Raw genomic sequence first — 16284 nt, forward strand, 5'->3', positions numbered from 1 at the left:
TGGATAAGAGGTAAAAAAATGATATAAATACTGTTCAGTTTCTTGCACAGACCAATCGTTTCATGTCTTTAGACCTCAATGTATCCGCAGGGTTTAATTTGGTTTTGTCAGTGTATGTTTTTTCCTCTCTCAAAGCCGTGAGTCCCATTGACTGACATTATATGACTGACAGACTGCAACGGTTTGAGTTAAAAATCTTTGTTTGTGTTCTACTGAAGAAACAGTCACCTACATCTTGGATCAAATTTTCATTTTTGGGTGAACTATCCCTTTAAGTTAATAAAACATAAAGGTAAAGTGCATAATTTTGTTGATATTAAAATAACTTATATCCCGGCTTTATATGCAGAAAAGCAATACGCAAAAATGCAGTTGGTTCTTTTTTACGAACACTGTGATTCTGTGGTGCTTTTAAAACATTGTTCTGTTTGTTTGAACATTTCAAACAGCCCAACAAAGAAACGCTGACTCAACCAGTAATATGTGTGGGAGGGCGGGCTATCTGTTTGTCAACTAATGATAGACAGGTTGAACTGTGGTGAGGAAACCCATAGACCAATTACAGGTTTGTAAACATTCGGGATGCGCGCACATCATGGTTGCAGAAAACCTGGGAGAGATACCCTTTACGGCTAGAGAATTACACGGATACGGTACAAAATAGTTAGATTTAAAAAGATTATAGATTATATTGATCAGATGTCATTTACAAAATGTTCTACACATATTACAAGAGCTTGTCACCCAGCGATAAGCACTGTTATTCAACGAAATTGACGTTAGTGAGTGGGATAGTTTTACAGATCTGAAACAGGGATGACGTTTTTGTGGGTGGAGCCTATCTGGTGGCAGAAAATGACGGTTTTCAAGTGGCAGTCTATGGAGCCGTGTAATAAAAGAATAAAAAAAGGCTTTATTCTTCTGACTTTATTCTCGCAATTCCGAGATTATATCTCACAATTCTAATAAGGAAAAACAACTCGTCATTCTCCTTTTCCCCTTGGCTCTTCTGGCTTTTTTCCCCTCAGAATTGACAAACTCACTATTTTTGAGTTAAATCAAGTTATAAAGTCCGAATTAGGAGATATAAACTTGGATTTGCGAGGAAAAAAAAGTCAGAATTGTGAGAGAAAATAAATAAATGTTATGTAAACATGTTAACAGTAATAGGTTTAAATAATATTTCATGCTGTAACTGTAGGGCTAATACAATACGTCCCCTATGAACAGCATATGTGAATATTATGTAGACCTATTGTTTAACTCAAATTTATGCTTTAAAAGTAGAGTAATCATAGCAGTTTTCATCCATAGTATGTCCGTTTAAATGTCTGCGTTTAGCTTCAAATGGCGTCTTTGATGACAGCATTCTATAAAAATTATTTGCATTCCGATTTTGACATTAAAAGGCACAAAAATATATATTTTTTTATCATGGATTTTACCCGTTGACCTCCACTTGTTACGTGTTTTTCTGCAACCACTATGCACGCACAGCTGCAAGTGACGTAACTGTGATGTCTACTCTGAATTGGTCTATTAGAATGAAACATTTTTTGGAATATATATTTTTTTTTTACCTCAACCCTTCACTAAGCCTCACCTCCTTGGATACTGTTGCTAACTCAGACATGCTTTACAGAAAATCCCAAAGGAATTAATTGGACACCTTTCTGGCAGCATGGTTTTTAATTAAATGTGCTCATAAAATGGTACAAATTAATTGCATATTATTCTGACATAACCTTGAATGAATTGTGACATTACAAATAATTTTTATCTGATATTTTTCTTTTAAAAAAGTTGAATTATGCAGTAGCACAACTAAACATCCTTCTCACAGTAAATTGAAAAAAGACACACCACATTTGCTAGCGATTCCATGTGGTAACAACAAACCTATTCCTAATTATTCTACAACAATTTAATCCATTACAGGGTTAATGTATAGTTAAATAAAACTATATTAATATATAAACCATAATAAAAATGACAAAAATTGCCTAACAGCAAACAAAATTATCAATTCTTTAAATTAAATTACGAAAAAACACAAAATACCTTTAACAAAAAACAAAAAACAAAACAAAAATAGAAACATTAAATATATATATATATATACATATATAATTTTTTAAAATCTCAGCAATACTAAAATAGCACTGATTCATGACCATGAAATTGTCTACTTATATGATTTATTTAAAGATTGATTATTTAAGTATTAGTTAATATTTTGTATCTTTGTATCTAATTTCCTTTAAAATGTACTTAAAACTAATTAACAGGTCCTCCACAGACTTACATTTATAAGAGAGCAAAAGCTTGTATAGGAAAATGCAGGCTGGCAACAGTTGTTAAGGTATGGCTGGTCAGTAATATTTTTAAGGTAAGTTCTATTTGGTGCCAACAGAGATGAAAGTGAAGTGACGAAGTATCCATACACGGAATTTAACCCATCCAAGTGCACACACCCGGAGCAGTGGGCAGCCAATGCTGCAGTGCCCGGGGATCAGTTGGGGTATCAGTGACTTGCTCAAGGGTCTCACCTCAGTCATGGTATTGAGGGTGGAGAGAGTGCTGTACATTCACTCCCCCCACCGACAATCCCTGCCAGACCTGAGACTCAAACCCACGACCTTCGGAATACAAGTCCAACTCTTTATCCATTAGGCCACGACTGCCCTCAGAATGCAGAAACTTAGAATTACAGAATCCAGAAACATAGCCTTAAAAAGAGCAGAAATATAGTCATTACTGGTATTTAATCATTTAAAAGATTACAATTTACAACATTTTCTTTTAGAATAATGGTTCCAAATTGTGCTCACACCTCTTTCATGTGTCCACTGTTGTGGTTTACTAAGAGCTAAATAACACACCTTGCCCGTTCATAGTGATTAAAAAAAATAAAAAATAAATAACAGCAGAGATTTATTACTGGCTTTACTGTAAATAAAATTAGATTATAAGACATTCATATTACGATATCAACAGCAGTAATTTAATTTCCATCGCCGCAGAGTTTTTTTTATTTCCTCCTCCCTAGATAAATAAACAGAAAGAGGATGATTAGTGACTCAGTGTGGGACAGCATTAAAATGACAAGAGTATGTATGGCACCGCTGTCATAATGAGGCTCAAGCTTTCAATGGCAAAGGCTTCATCTCTTTTTTGTTCCTCATCTCATTCTCCATTCTCTTTTTCCATCTCTCTTTATCCTCAAGTTGGGAGTAATGGCGGACAAAACGAGGAGTCCTCATCACTGATTTATGTCCTGCATATATTTACCTCACTTTGAATGTAATCGAAAGCACTGCCTGTCACAAATGCGCACACAAAAGCTCCAGCTTTTATTGTGATGCGGAAAGCCTCAACTTGCATATCTCGCTCACAAAGCCTTTTTTTTTGCTTTGTTTTATCACAAATGCTTAAGTGGAAGCTGTTCTGTCTATTTTCACATGCAAACGGAAACAAAATTATGCTGAAAAGGTGCCTAACTGAGGTGGAGTTGGTGGAGAGCGCCTCTGCTTAAAATTATATAATGTAGATGATTAAAAGTAATTAGAGGGAGAGAAAGAGAATGTGTGAGTGTGAACGAGTACATTAAGACTCACATGACCCTCGTAATGGCTTAGTTGTCCGTGTATCTCGATTACACTGTAATTGCCACTCTGTCCAGTGTTAGTTTCTGCTAAAGGGGCTATCATGACACTTCTATGGCTGGGCTGCGATTGTTTTAAGGGGAGCAACTCATCCTCTGTAGCCTGCATAAAATAATTATATTTCTTTAATATGTTAGTGAAGAGTGCTGCAGGGGGTGAAAATTATTGGTGTTCAGCGTGGCTGCAGATGTATGACATCTCAACTGTGCTGTAAGCTCTCGACTTAACTCTTTATGACCCCCAGTCAAAGTTGGTTCACAAAAGGCTGAGGAATAAACCTCAGCTGGCATGAATGAGGGCATGTGCTGAGGTAATGGGGCACTTAAAAGCAACAATTAACATCTTTCAACAAATTCAAGACATGCAGTTCTTGCGTATTGTGACCTGTTTGATACCCTCTCTCTTACTTCTTTTCATATACACAAACAAACATTTGGCAGATGCTTTTATCCAAATTTACAGTGCTTTTAAGTACATTTCATCAGTTAATGCATTCCCTGGGATTCAAACTTGTGACCTTGGTCATGCTCTCATCAATGTGTCTTCAAGCTGATTCGTTTATTAATTGTTAGCAAGTGTGTATGTTTATGGGATCTTATTAGTAATCACAAGTTGTTCTAGCACACATACATTTACACACTCAAAAAATGAGTTGATGAGTTGTCAATAAAACTTAAGGTTATTTATGGTTATGGTTATAGAATTATTGCAGTACATTTTACAAGAAAATACTGTCAGTCTTTCTTGCCATTCTTGTTACTTGCCCTTTTCTGTAATTATTTGTGAAATTTACTAGCATTTTTGTTACGGTGAATTATTTATGGAATGACAGCACATGTACACCATTTTTTTGTTACAGTGAATTATTTATGGAATGACAGCACATGTATTCACCTAATTTGACATTATAATGGCTTCTATTCCATTCTGTGTGGTTTCTAATGCTTTTTTCAAGCATTTTGAATGTTTCCATTACTTTACCCAAGACTAACTTTTAAAAACGAGTTAAAATTCCGTCATCATTGAAGCATTACGAATCCTGTGGCTGCCCTTCCGTTCGCTCACCACCAGAGATCACCCGCTCATTACGATGGACTCTTGCACCACACTACTATTGCATTTCCCATCATCCAATGCACTGATTATACCCACAGCTGTAACCAATCAAGCACGCTTCATAAGCCATGGACTTCCTCTTTCACACGGTCAAGTATGTTTAGCGTATATCTCTCTCCTAGCGATAGCTACTCTATGGAGCCTGTTCTAGTTTCATAGACTAGTCTAGTCTTGTCTTGTAATTGCCTGTTACCTGATTCTTGCCCCTGTATCTTGGATTAACTCTTTGCCTTGCTGTTTCGGACTGTGTTTGCACCTGGCCTGGACTATTGCTCATGTTTTTGGATTACCCCTCTTGTCAAGCCCTCTGGATAGCGTTCGCTGTCGACTGACTCATGCCTGTTTTAGATTGCTCTTTTGTCTTGCCCTCAATATACCTGTTTGCCATTCTCAGAACCTTGCCTGTTTTATGACCACGCCTTTGAATAAAGCCTTGCAGATGGATCTGCACATCTCGTTCGCCCCGTAACATACTGAATCATTTAGTTTTTATTTTATTACTTAAAAAACTGTTTAAATATAATGTAATAATATATTGTTGTCAGGCTTGTGTTGTGTTTGTTCCCCTTGTGCTCCCTTATGCCCTTATTTGGCTATGTTCCTGTTCCTGTCTTTATTAGTTTATTTGTTACCAGCTGTGTTTGTTTATTACCTCGTTTAGTTTGATTATTTAAACCCTGTGTTTCCCTGAGTCTAATGTCTGTTATTAATGTCGATTTCGTCTTCCTGTGTGTCTCTGCCTGTCCTGTGTTTTATAAAAGACTGTTTATGTTAAGTTTATCTGCGTCTCTGTGTTCCTTCATTTGCCACAGGGCTCAACCGTGACAGAATACCAGACCCAAACCGAAAGTGAGTGGCACCCTTTCTCCCCGGTTTTTGTTTCAGTTTTTTTTAAAGAAGTTTTTGTTTTGTCTATGTTTCTCCCCACGGCATGGAAGCCACTTGGTTCTCCGCCCTAGCCAGGGAATTCTGCAGGCTCGCCGCATGTACGACGCCACCATCAACAGTCTGTTCTGGCTCGGGGCCAACTACCATCTCCCCGTGGACCTCCCAGGCACCACCGGACTAAGGTGGAAGGGGTCTTCTGTTGTCTAGGGAGTGTCTGGGCCCGAGCCAGAACCAGCCTGCCGTCAGTCCCGTCGACAGTTCGTCAGTCAAGTCTGTCAGCTGTTCGTCAGTCATGTCCGCTGACCGCTGACCGCTCGTCAGTCAAGTCAGCCGGCCGCTATGAAGTCAAGCCTGCCAATCGCGGCTCACTCAAGCCTGCCAGCCGATCCGAAGTCAAGTTCGCCAGCTGCTCCAAAGTCAAGTTTGCGGGCCGCCGCTCGCTCAAGCCTGCCGGCCGCTTCGAGACCAGTGCCCACTCCTCGAAAGCGCCTTCCAGAGCGCCGTCCAGTGGCCATTCCTTGAAAGTGCGCTCCTGTGTCTGCTCTAGCCCCTGACCAGAGTCAAGAGATGGCTCTAGCCCCAGACCGGAGTCAAGTCATGTCCCCAGAAGTATTGTCCACAGGAACTATTCTAGTCGGTCTTGTCAGTCATGTCTTGTCTGTTGGGGTTCCTGAGAAGCGAGCTGCTTCTCTTGTCATGGCCACGGAGACCATTCCCAAGCCGCTTGCTTCTCCAGTTTCCGGTGCTTGTGATTCCCCTCCTGAGCTCCCTGCTCCGCCATGGCCTCCTGAGCTCCCTGCACCTCCATGGCCTCCTGAGCTCCCTGATCTGCTATGGCACCCCGAGCTCCCTGATCCGCCAAGGCGACCCGAACTGCCTGATCTGCCATGGGTCCCGTGTCTGTCCTGAGGGGCCTCCAGAGTGCCCCCCCCCCTCTCCGTTGGATGTTGGATGGCGCGAGGACGCGCCTTCTGGAGGGGTGTGTCATGTCAGGCTTGTGTTGTGTTTTGTCTTGTGTTTTGTTCCCCTTGTGCTCCCTTATGCCCTTATTTGGTTATGTTCCTGTTCCTGTCTTTATTATTCATTTGTTACCAGCTGTGTTTGTTTATTATCTCGTTTAATTTGATTATTTAAACCCTGTGTTTCCCTGAGTTTAATGTCTGGTATTAATGTCGATTTCGTTTTCCTGTGGCTCTGCCTGTCCTGTGTTCCCTGGAGTTTTGAGTTTGATTTATTAAAGACTGTTTATTTTACGTTTATCCTCGTCTCTGCGTTCCTTCGTTTGCCACAGGGCTCAACCGTGACAATTGTAAGTACCATTATTGTCAATAATTATTCATATTAATATAAAAATGACAGGAATTTAACGATTCACTCAACTCCCAATGCAATATGATTCACAATACTGATTTCACAATACGATTCTCTGACAATTTTGACAACAAAATGTCATTTAAGACAAATTATAAATGAAAAAGGGTTTATTTTTGCTTGTACAAAATGCTGCATATTTCTTTGTGAAATTGAAATTTGTCAAATGACAAAACTTAATTGAAATTTCACAACAATCCCCAAATCAAATAAATCTCTTCATATAAACAAACTAAGGCTTTGCCTGTGCTCTTTCCATTTACAATTGGGCACCACTTTATTTTAATCAAAATCCAAACTGTGAGCAGTTTTTAATCTAAATTAGATTGTATAATTTTTATATTTGAAGTAAAATGACTTTAGTTTTGTGAAAATACACTACATAAAACATCTGCACAAAACAAAAACAGCTGACAGGCTGAATGAGAACTCAAATTCACTCTCTGACAGCAGTTTTTTAGATGCTGTCAATATATCCACATCCAGATTTTGCTTTGTATACACACACACGCACACATATATATAGGTTTTTGCCCCCTTCCTGTTTTTTTCTTCTTCAATTTTTGCATATTTGTCAAACTGAAAAGATTCAGATCATCACACAAATTTTAATATTACACAAAGATAATGCAAGTAAATACACAATGCAGTTTTTAAATGATGATTTCATTTATTAAGGGAAAAAAGCTGTCCAAACCTACCTGGCCCTACATGAAAAATGTATTGCCCCCTCCTGTTAAATCATGAGAGAACTGTGATTAACCACATTATTTTAGAAAGCCGAGATAAATTTCACTAGCCACACCCTGGCCTGATTACTGCCAGACCTGTTGAATCAAGAAATCACTTAAATAGAACCTGTCTGACAAAGTGAAGCATGCTTAAAGAGCAACACATCATGCCGTGATCAAAAGAAATTCAAGAACAGATGAGAAACAAAATAGTTGACATGTATCAGTCTGGAAAGGGTTATAAAGCCATTTCTAAGCCTTTGGGACTCCAGCGAACCAAGGTCAGAGCCATTATCCACAAAGGTGAACCTTACCAGGAGTGACTGGCCTACCAAAATTACTCCAAGAGCGCAATGACGAATCATCCAGGTGGTCATAAAAGAACCCAGAACAACATCTAAAGAACTGCAGGCCTCACTTGCCTCAATTAAGGTCAGTGTTCATGATTCAACAATAAGAAAGAGACTGGGCAAAAAAGGCATCGATGGGAGAGTTCCGAGGCAAAAGCCACTGTTGACCAAAAAGAATACAAAGGCTCTTCTCACATTTGCCAAAAAATATCTTTATTATCCCCAAGAATTTTGGGCAAATATTCTGTGGACTGATGAGACAAAAGTTGAGCTTTTTGGAAGGTGCGTGTCCCGTTACATCTGACGTAAAACCAACACAGCATTTCATAAAAAGAACATCATACCAATAGTCAAACATGATGGTGGTAGTGTGATGCTCTGGGGCTGCTTTGCAGCTTCAGGACCTGGACGACTTGCCATAACTGATGGAACCATGAAATCCTGAAGGAGAATGTTCGGCCGTCAGCTTGTGACCTCAAGCTCAAGTGTACTTGGGTTATGCAGCAGGACAATGATCCCAAACACACCAGCAAGTCCACCTCTGAATGGCTCAAGAAAAACAAAATTAAGGTTTTGGAGTGGCCAGGTCAAAGTCCGGACTTAAATCCAATTGAGATGCTGTGGCATGACCTTAAACAGTCCTTTCATGCTCGAAAACCCTCCAATGTGGAAGAGTGGGCCAAAATTCCTCCACAGCGATGTGAAAGACTCATTGCTAGTTATCGCAAACGCTTGGTTGCAGTTGTTGCTGCAAAGGGTGGCACAACCAGTTATTAGATTAGGGGGCAATTACTTTTTAACATAGTGCCAGGCAGGTTTAGACAGCTTTTTTCCCTTAAAAAATGAAATCATTATTTCAAAACTGCATATTGAATTTACCCGGTTTATCTTTGTGTAATATTAAAATTTGTTTGATGATCTGAATCTTTTAAGTGTGACAAATGCAAAAAAAATTTAAAAACAGGAAGGGGCAAAAACCTTTTCACGGCATTGTATGTATGTATGTATGTATGTATGTATGTGTGTGTGTGTGTGTGTGTGTGTATATATATATATATGTATATTTATATATGTATATATCTTAACATGCGAAAATGCACATGTAAACATTACATATGAATTGCTAAAAATTACTAACGAGATCAAAGTGGCTTGTGTGTTTGTCTAAGTTTAGTCTTAAAGCACCCTGTGTCTATACAGTCTCCACATAATTCAATCAGAATTTTATAGGTATTGTAAAGCTGATTAGATATGAGCTATAAACCCTACGAGAATATGTTTGACGATCCTTTTATGATTCCTATTTCATTTATCATTATGCAAGGGTGTTTACAGAGATTACAAATCCATCAAGGAGAATAGCTCATTTGTCGTAGGCTGGTATGATAAGCAAGTGTTTACTTCATTTGTTTAAAACTGCAAACAGCATATCTGAGCTTACTAACTGAATGTTGGACAAGAGACTTAGACGCCTGGAGTACTGAAATGCACCCGTCCATACACTGACTTTAAAAAACACATCTGTGGGAGGTGTGTAGTGTGTGGGCAAAAGGTACGAATCTAACTTGAAAGTGCTTGCTATATGTAGTCTAGCATCAAGGTGGCCCACAGGAGTCGGATTGGATGCTGCACTGGTTGGAAACTGAACAGAAAGGCTTCGTATCGTCCTCATATGGTGGGTTATGTGTATGCATTGTTTTGCACTGAATATATTTGTCTCAGAGCTTGAGGGGAGCTGCTGTGACGAGTCTCCAAAATTAAGTAACCTCTTAATTGGCACCATTCAAGAGGTGAAAACAATGTTGTGAGACACAGTGCTAATGGGCATTAGCATGTTTATAAATAACCGATTGCATATAGAGCTTCAATTGTGACTCATTGATTGTGAATTCCCTCCACTAGTGTTATGGAGAGTGTAGCATGTAATGTTTCCACGCTGTGATAACAAGCCATTTGAAAAATGCGAACTCGCTAGCATATGTTCTCGCAAAGGTTCTCCACTCTGTCTAGCTGAGGGTTGCCAACACTTACTCTCATAAGTGGCGTAATTTGTTGAGTAGCTGGAGGTGATAGAGCGCAGGATGGGGGCTGAAATGATTCAGAGCTCTATCCAGTAGAAATGCAGATAATGATGCTGACATTCGGCATATCAGCGGACTCAGGGGTGCTTTTATTTGAATTCAATGCACCATTACGTCAATATAACTGTGAATGGGTGTCTTTCATTACATTGGATAATGTCTAAGGTGTTACATTTGTTCGATCGTGTCTAATGTCATTTTGAGCTAAAGTCGTCATTCAGAGTCGCTGTAAAAAGTGGGAGTGACGTTCATGGGCGTCTTGGAAACCTCAGCTGGGGATTTAATCTTGTCTGGGTACTTGTCTTGACTTGATTTCATTGCCACCTTGTGAGAGTCCACCGATTGGACTGATTTAAGCCCCCTGGATGGGAGAATATGCATCTTTTGTGAGATGGCTGAGAATGTCTTACTAAAATCTGGGGTTTGCTTTTACATCTTGCACGCAGTTGAGTGTTTTAGGCTTTTTAGTAATCTTCACTGGCCATTTGTCAGTATGTATATAGTAAAGTTAATAAATGAGATGCATGTTTACTACTACCATTTCACCTGACCTGCAGACGACAATTGTGTCATCTTTATATCATTTCAAATGCAAACTGTACAAATGCAGGAACCTTATGAACTTCTCACATATACATTATTGTCGTCTTCATGTAAGTTTTAAGTTTTTTCCGTCTTATTTAAGAAGTTCTTAAAAGCAGCAGTCAAACTGGGTGCTGCCACCTAGTGGCCCAAGCAAAAGGTGCAGTCGATTTCAGGCAGATGTGCAGCTGGCACATCCTTTTTAGGGTCCTGGCATGCATTTTTTAAATGCATGTTGTACGTCTTGCTCAGAACAATTAATCTGTGAATATGTTATTTTGAAAGATTTATTTTTGCCATTTTTGCATTAATTATGATAATGAGTAATGAGACAGGAAGTTGGAGAGAGAGAGGGGAACAAAATCAGGAAAGGTCCACAAGCTGGGACTCGAACTCAGGGCATCCAAAGCGCAACGGCACTATATGTCAGCATGCTGCCCACGTGAATGCGTTTACATTTTTATTTTTATTTTTTTAAAGTTCTGACCTTGAAATCTTGAAACTGGATCTTCCAGTGAAAACTTCTTTCTGGTGATGTATGCAGGACTTCTCCAATCATTTTACCCTCAGTTTACGCTCATCTACCTCCACTTTTCAGTGCAACGGCCACATCTCAACATCCAATCAATAACTAATGCATTGGGCCAAGTCCCTACCCTACAATACAAATTGCAATTTTAAGCTATAGGTATACTGCAAAACTGTTTGTACATTTTGCAAAAATAAACTGTTAAAATTATATAGTAAATTATATAGTAAAAATCTGTTAACTGGTTAATTCTAAGTTACTGTTCCATAAATGTGAGATTGTAAATGGTTTACCTTGCATTATATGTAATTTTACTGTAAAATACTGTCAAGTGTATGGTTTTTACAAGTAAAAACTATGAAATACCATATAATTTAGGGTGAAAAACAGTATAATGACATTCCCATTTTGTCATGTGGCTTTCTGTTTTTCTACCTGATTATTATTGTGGTCATCAATAAAAAATTTTTAGCTAAAAATCAGATTTTGAGTTCAAGTTGACTTGTTATATAACATTATATCATATAATTGAATATTCGGTTTTAAGTTGTAAAATATAAAAGGCACCAATAACATTGTATCCATGATATTTTTTCTCCATGATGGTAAATTTCTGGCAACAACAGCTGCTGTTTTTTTTCTTTCTCTCTGTAAATTTAACAGGATATTTTTTTCAGCTGTAGTCAGCCATATTTTTGTGGGCAGCGCTCAGACATATGGTGCAACAGCATTTTGGGTGACCCAAGTTCAAGTCCTGGCTCATGGTCTGAGTTTCATTCTCCTCTCTTGTATCCGACTGTTTCCTGTCTCTCTTTAACGGTCCTATTCAATTAATGGCAAAAAAACACAAATATAACTTAAGAAAAGTTATAGATATAAGAAAAGGTCCTGGCAGAGATTCTACCCCATAGCTGGCCCTGATGACTTGAATCCTCCACAAACAATTTATTTATTTTGCAAGCATAAGTTTCTTTTTTTTTTTAAATCAGACCTGCATATTCTAGACCACCCATGACTGTATTTGCATTTCATGAGAGTCTCTTTTATTCTCAGTGCAATTCCACTGAAATCAAGCTAATCCCACATTCATACTACCAATTTTTTTGTTTTGTTTATTTTTTCTTGCTAATCCACTGTGGCCCATTTGCCCATCCGTTCAACTGCTGGTTTTTGGCACATTCTGATTTTGAATCCGTCACGGCCATTAACCATTTATAACAGATCTGCTCTAGAGCTTAGCATTTGTGAAATCCTGTAAATGAGTGTTAGCTGGGAAATCCTGCATCATGCTGCTATGTGTTAAAAGGATGTGCAAGATTTCAGTCAAGTTCACAGCTCACCTGTGGGTGCGTCTGTCACTTTCACAAACACCTCTCTGGCTGCAAAGACTGTTTAAGTGTGGCACGGGGGAAAATGGTCTCTGTTTCAGTAGCTATGACCTGCAGCTGAAAGCTCTAGAAGGTTCGACAATGATCTTTGCATTGTATGCCAGCACTGCCCCCCCTCAGATCTAATTTGTCTGATATTTTCTGTCTACAAAAAGATTGGATTTCTTTTGGTGTGTCTGGCAATTGATAGAACAAATTATTGTAATTTGATGTGCCAGAGACCATCTTCACAGGGTTATTAATTATAAGACCAGGAAGAATTAAATTATGCATTTAGCAAAAAATGCAGTAACACATTTTAAGTCTTTTAGATTATGCCAAATGGGATTGGTTCAAGTGTGCTCAGATTCAAAGAAAACAGAGTAACTTTGCCTTTGTATTGCCGTAAAATTCAACTAAATGTTTCATTTTTTCCTCCCACATTACAATTAAAAGTTAAATTAAAACATACTGTACAAGACTCTGTGCATCAATAATGAGTATGTTAATGGCTTTGCAATGTAAACACCATAACAAAGTCCTTTGCATGAAAAAGGTTGAAGACCCCTGGTTATTATGACTGACTGAAAACAATAATGAACAGTAATGACAGAGAACTAGATGTGTGGGGCTCTAAAAATGCAGTGCTTTGACAGACATAAATTTAAATGTTACAAAACCTGACTTTTTCAAAACAGTTAATGCAACTCCAACGGAAATTTAAAAATGTCATCAAAATGTCAGCATGTGGACATTTTATTATGCATTCAGATCATACACACAGACTTTTTAATCTATATGAGTGAAAACTTCACATAGCCTAAATGTTTTTATACCTACTACACCACTCTAAAACCGTTATAGATATTAGGCAAACCAATCTTTCAAATAATAAAGAGCAAATGTCCTTGGTTTTTGACATGCTAAACATGTTATTTCACTATATTTGTAAGAACATTTGGTCCTCACAAGTATAATAAAGCTGTATACACACTCAAAGGCTTTACTGACCCTGAATTTCTCTCAGCTCTAAACCACCACTCTCGAGTTAAGCCTACTTGTACAATAAATGGATGAATATCTCAGTAATGGCAAGGACAACATGACAATAGGAAAAAATGTGACGACTACATAAGTGCAGAACCACGAATAATAGTCTACTTATGCATAAGCACAACATCATGACTGGGTATGAAAAAAACATTAATAAGCTCATTAGGGAACGTTATGTCACAATATATCCGTTATTAATAATTAATTTGTTATTTCAACCCAGACTCGCTGTGAATTCATGCCTATTTATTGCTACATTACTCAGAGCACCTGCTCTCAAAACAGTTTAAAAAATCTCAGGAGAAGCGACGCACGTCGCTAATCTCATATCTCAACTGTTTCTCTCACGCTCTCATCCTTATTTCTTTTTTTAAAGAATAGCTTAAAAATCACGTGTTAAACAACTTTTCGGCGTAAATGCGGTCAGGACTCTAATTACTACAGGAATAATTAAAACACGCAACACTGGAGGCAATCGAGCGCAGAGAAACAGCATCTTTACCTCACGCACCTAACGTTACATGTTTATAGACAGATTTGGGTTTTGTGCGACATCTTCACGACTGCTGCACTCACAAACTCCATCGCAACCTATAAACTTGAACACGGTCGAAACGGAAGAAATCGTGATCTCTTAGTTTGTTTCAACAGATGTTCCGCCTGTTTTACGGTGCCAATATGTGATAGGAAGGAAGGGCTTGAAAGGACACAGGCTACATAAAAGAAAAATATAAGACAATATAACGTTACCAAAACATCTAAAGTTGTTTTACCTGCTCGGAATGGCACAGAGTATGCACGGGATGGATGAGGAAATCCAAACTTTGAAGACTGCGAGCGTTAATGGCTCATTTGTTAGAGACGCATTAGATCGGCGCAGTTCTGACAAGACTATCGGCGTGCAATGCTGCTGTCTGTCTCTGCCTCCCTCTCTCTCGCTCCCCCAGAGAAATAAATAATCTCTGCTTTCATCTGGATCACCGAATCTCTCTCCAGTTTGCGCGCTCTATCTCTATCTCTCTTTTTCTTTCTCTCTAACACACGCGCGTTTGCATTTAATATCTCTCCCTCGCACAAACATTTCTACACTTTAGATCTTAATCAAAAACGATTTAATATGTTTAATTAGCCATTTTCTTGTGGCCATTGGCTGATCCCCACAATGTATGTGAATTGGAGCATCACTAAAATTAACAAATGAATTTGTCATTTGTGAATTTGAATGTGTCTGGGACTAAATTTTATTGAACCCCTCTTCTCAGGACAAAATGAATAGGATATGCCCTTTTTGACATTATTGGGCCCCTTCATCATAAAGCCCTGCAATGTAGGCTGACCCATAAAAAAAAAATGATTTACAATTTTTATTATTCTATTCCTCTGATAGCCTACTGTTTCGGGGAGAACAGGTGAATAGGTTTTTGGCCCTTACATTTTTGCACAAAAAACCCAAATCATGTGCAGTAAAAAAAAAAAAAAAGCACATGCTTTTTTAAAACAATTTCTGCCCCTTTCTTATTCACATTCTTTCATAATTGTACCTGCATATAGAATTTATAGTACACATATATATTGTTTGTCTCATCACATACACATATAGTTCACTTTATTTTATTATCTGTGTCTTGTTTTTTTAATATTATACATATTTTAATGTGTAGGCCACTGGAAGCTTCACCAAGACAAATTCCTTATGCGTAAGCATACTTATAGCAATAAATTTCATTCTGATCATCACATGTGACTGAATTGACTAAGCATGCTCTCATATTTCTGTAATTGATGGGACTGTATGCTTTAGTCACTATTAGTATTTAATAGCCTTCAAAAGGATTTGCAGTGACTAATTCAGTAATTCTCAATTCTGGACCCCATTATTTTGTGTGTCTCTCTTATCATCAACTCATTAGTTGCGACTGCAAGAAGTGACCTGGGTGTGTCAGATAAAACATGCAGAGCTGGGGCCCTCCAGGACTAGGATTGAGAAGCACTAGCAGATTGCGAGCGACGGGATTACTATGGCGGATTAAACTGCAACAAACATCATTTCATTATCTGCGCATCAGTTGAAAAGGACGATGCGGTGGCAAAATCCCTCACTGCTGTGTCCAGTTTTGTTTTTTATAAACTTGGACATTTTATAGGCTCACACTCAGGAAAGAACGATACAATATGCAATGACAAGAGTTAATATATTGGAGTTTCTTTATGAGTTTTGTGGGATTTTATGTTGTCATTAAAGCTTCAGACATACCAGTAGTCTTCTACAAATGAAATAATACTGGCATCACAGCATGTAGGGATGAGCTTGGTAATATACATGATCTCACGCTATTATGAAGTTCATCAGTCAGACAGGGAAATGAGAAGTCCTTTCTTCCAGTCTATAGCCATTATGTCTCTCTGGGAAGAGCTAGTCTCTTCTTAATGGGATGAACCATTGAACCACACAGAGATCAGGGCAGCGATGCTGTACAAGGTCTATAGTGTGCCAATGGGATACGGACAGATGGCTGTGTAATTACGCAGGAACTAACCCCTGTGTGTGTGT

General features: G+C 38.4%; 1 protein-coding gene across 1 annotated transcript in view; it reads right to left on the reverse strand.

Annotated features, from left to right (window-relative positions):
* Nucleotides 1–14748, reverse strand: part of camkvl (CaM kinase-like vesicle-associated, like) — a 41235-nt gene extending 26487 nt beyond the window's left edge. Inside the window, exon 1 of the mRNA XM_058764235.1 lies at nucleotides 14507–14748. The gene's annotated coding sequence lies outside the window, so the exon portion shown is untranslated. The remainder of the gene's footprint in view (nucleotides 1–14506) is intronic.
* Between the last annotated feature and the right edge of the window lie 1536 nt (nucleotides 14749–16284).

Source organism: Onychostoma macrolepis, chromosome 23 (assembly GCF_012432095.1).
Source record: "Onychostoma macrolepis isolate SWU-2019 chromosome 23, ASM1243209v1, whole genome shotgun sequence".
Lineage (NCBI taxonomy): Eukaryota > Metazoa > Chordata > Actinopteri > Cypriniformes > Cyprinidae > Onychostoma > Onychostoma macrolepis.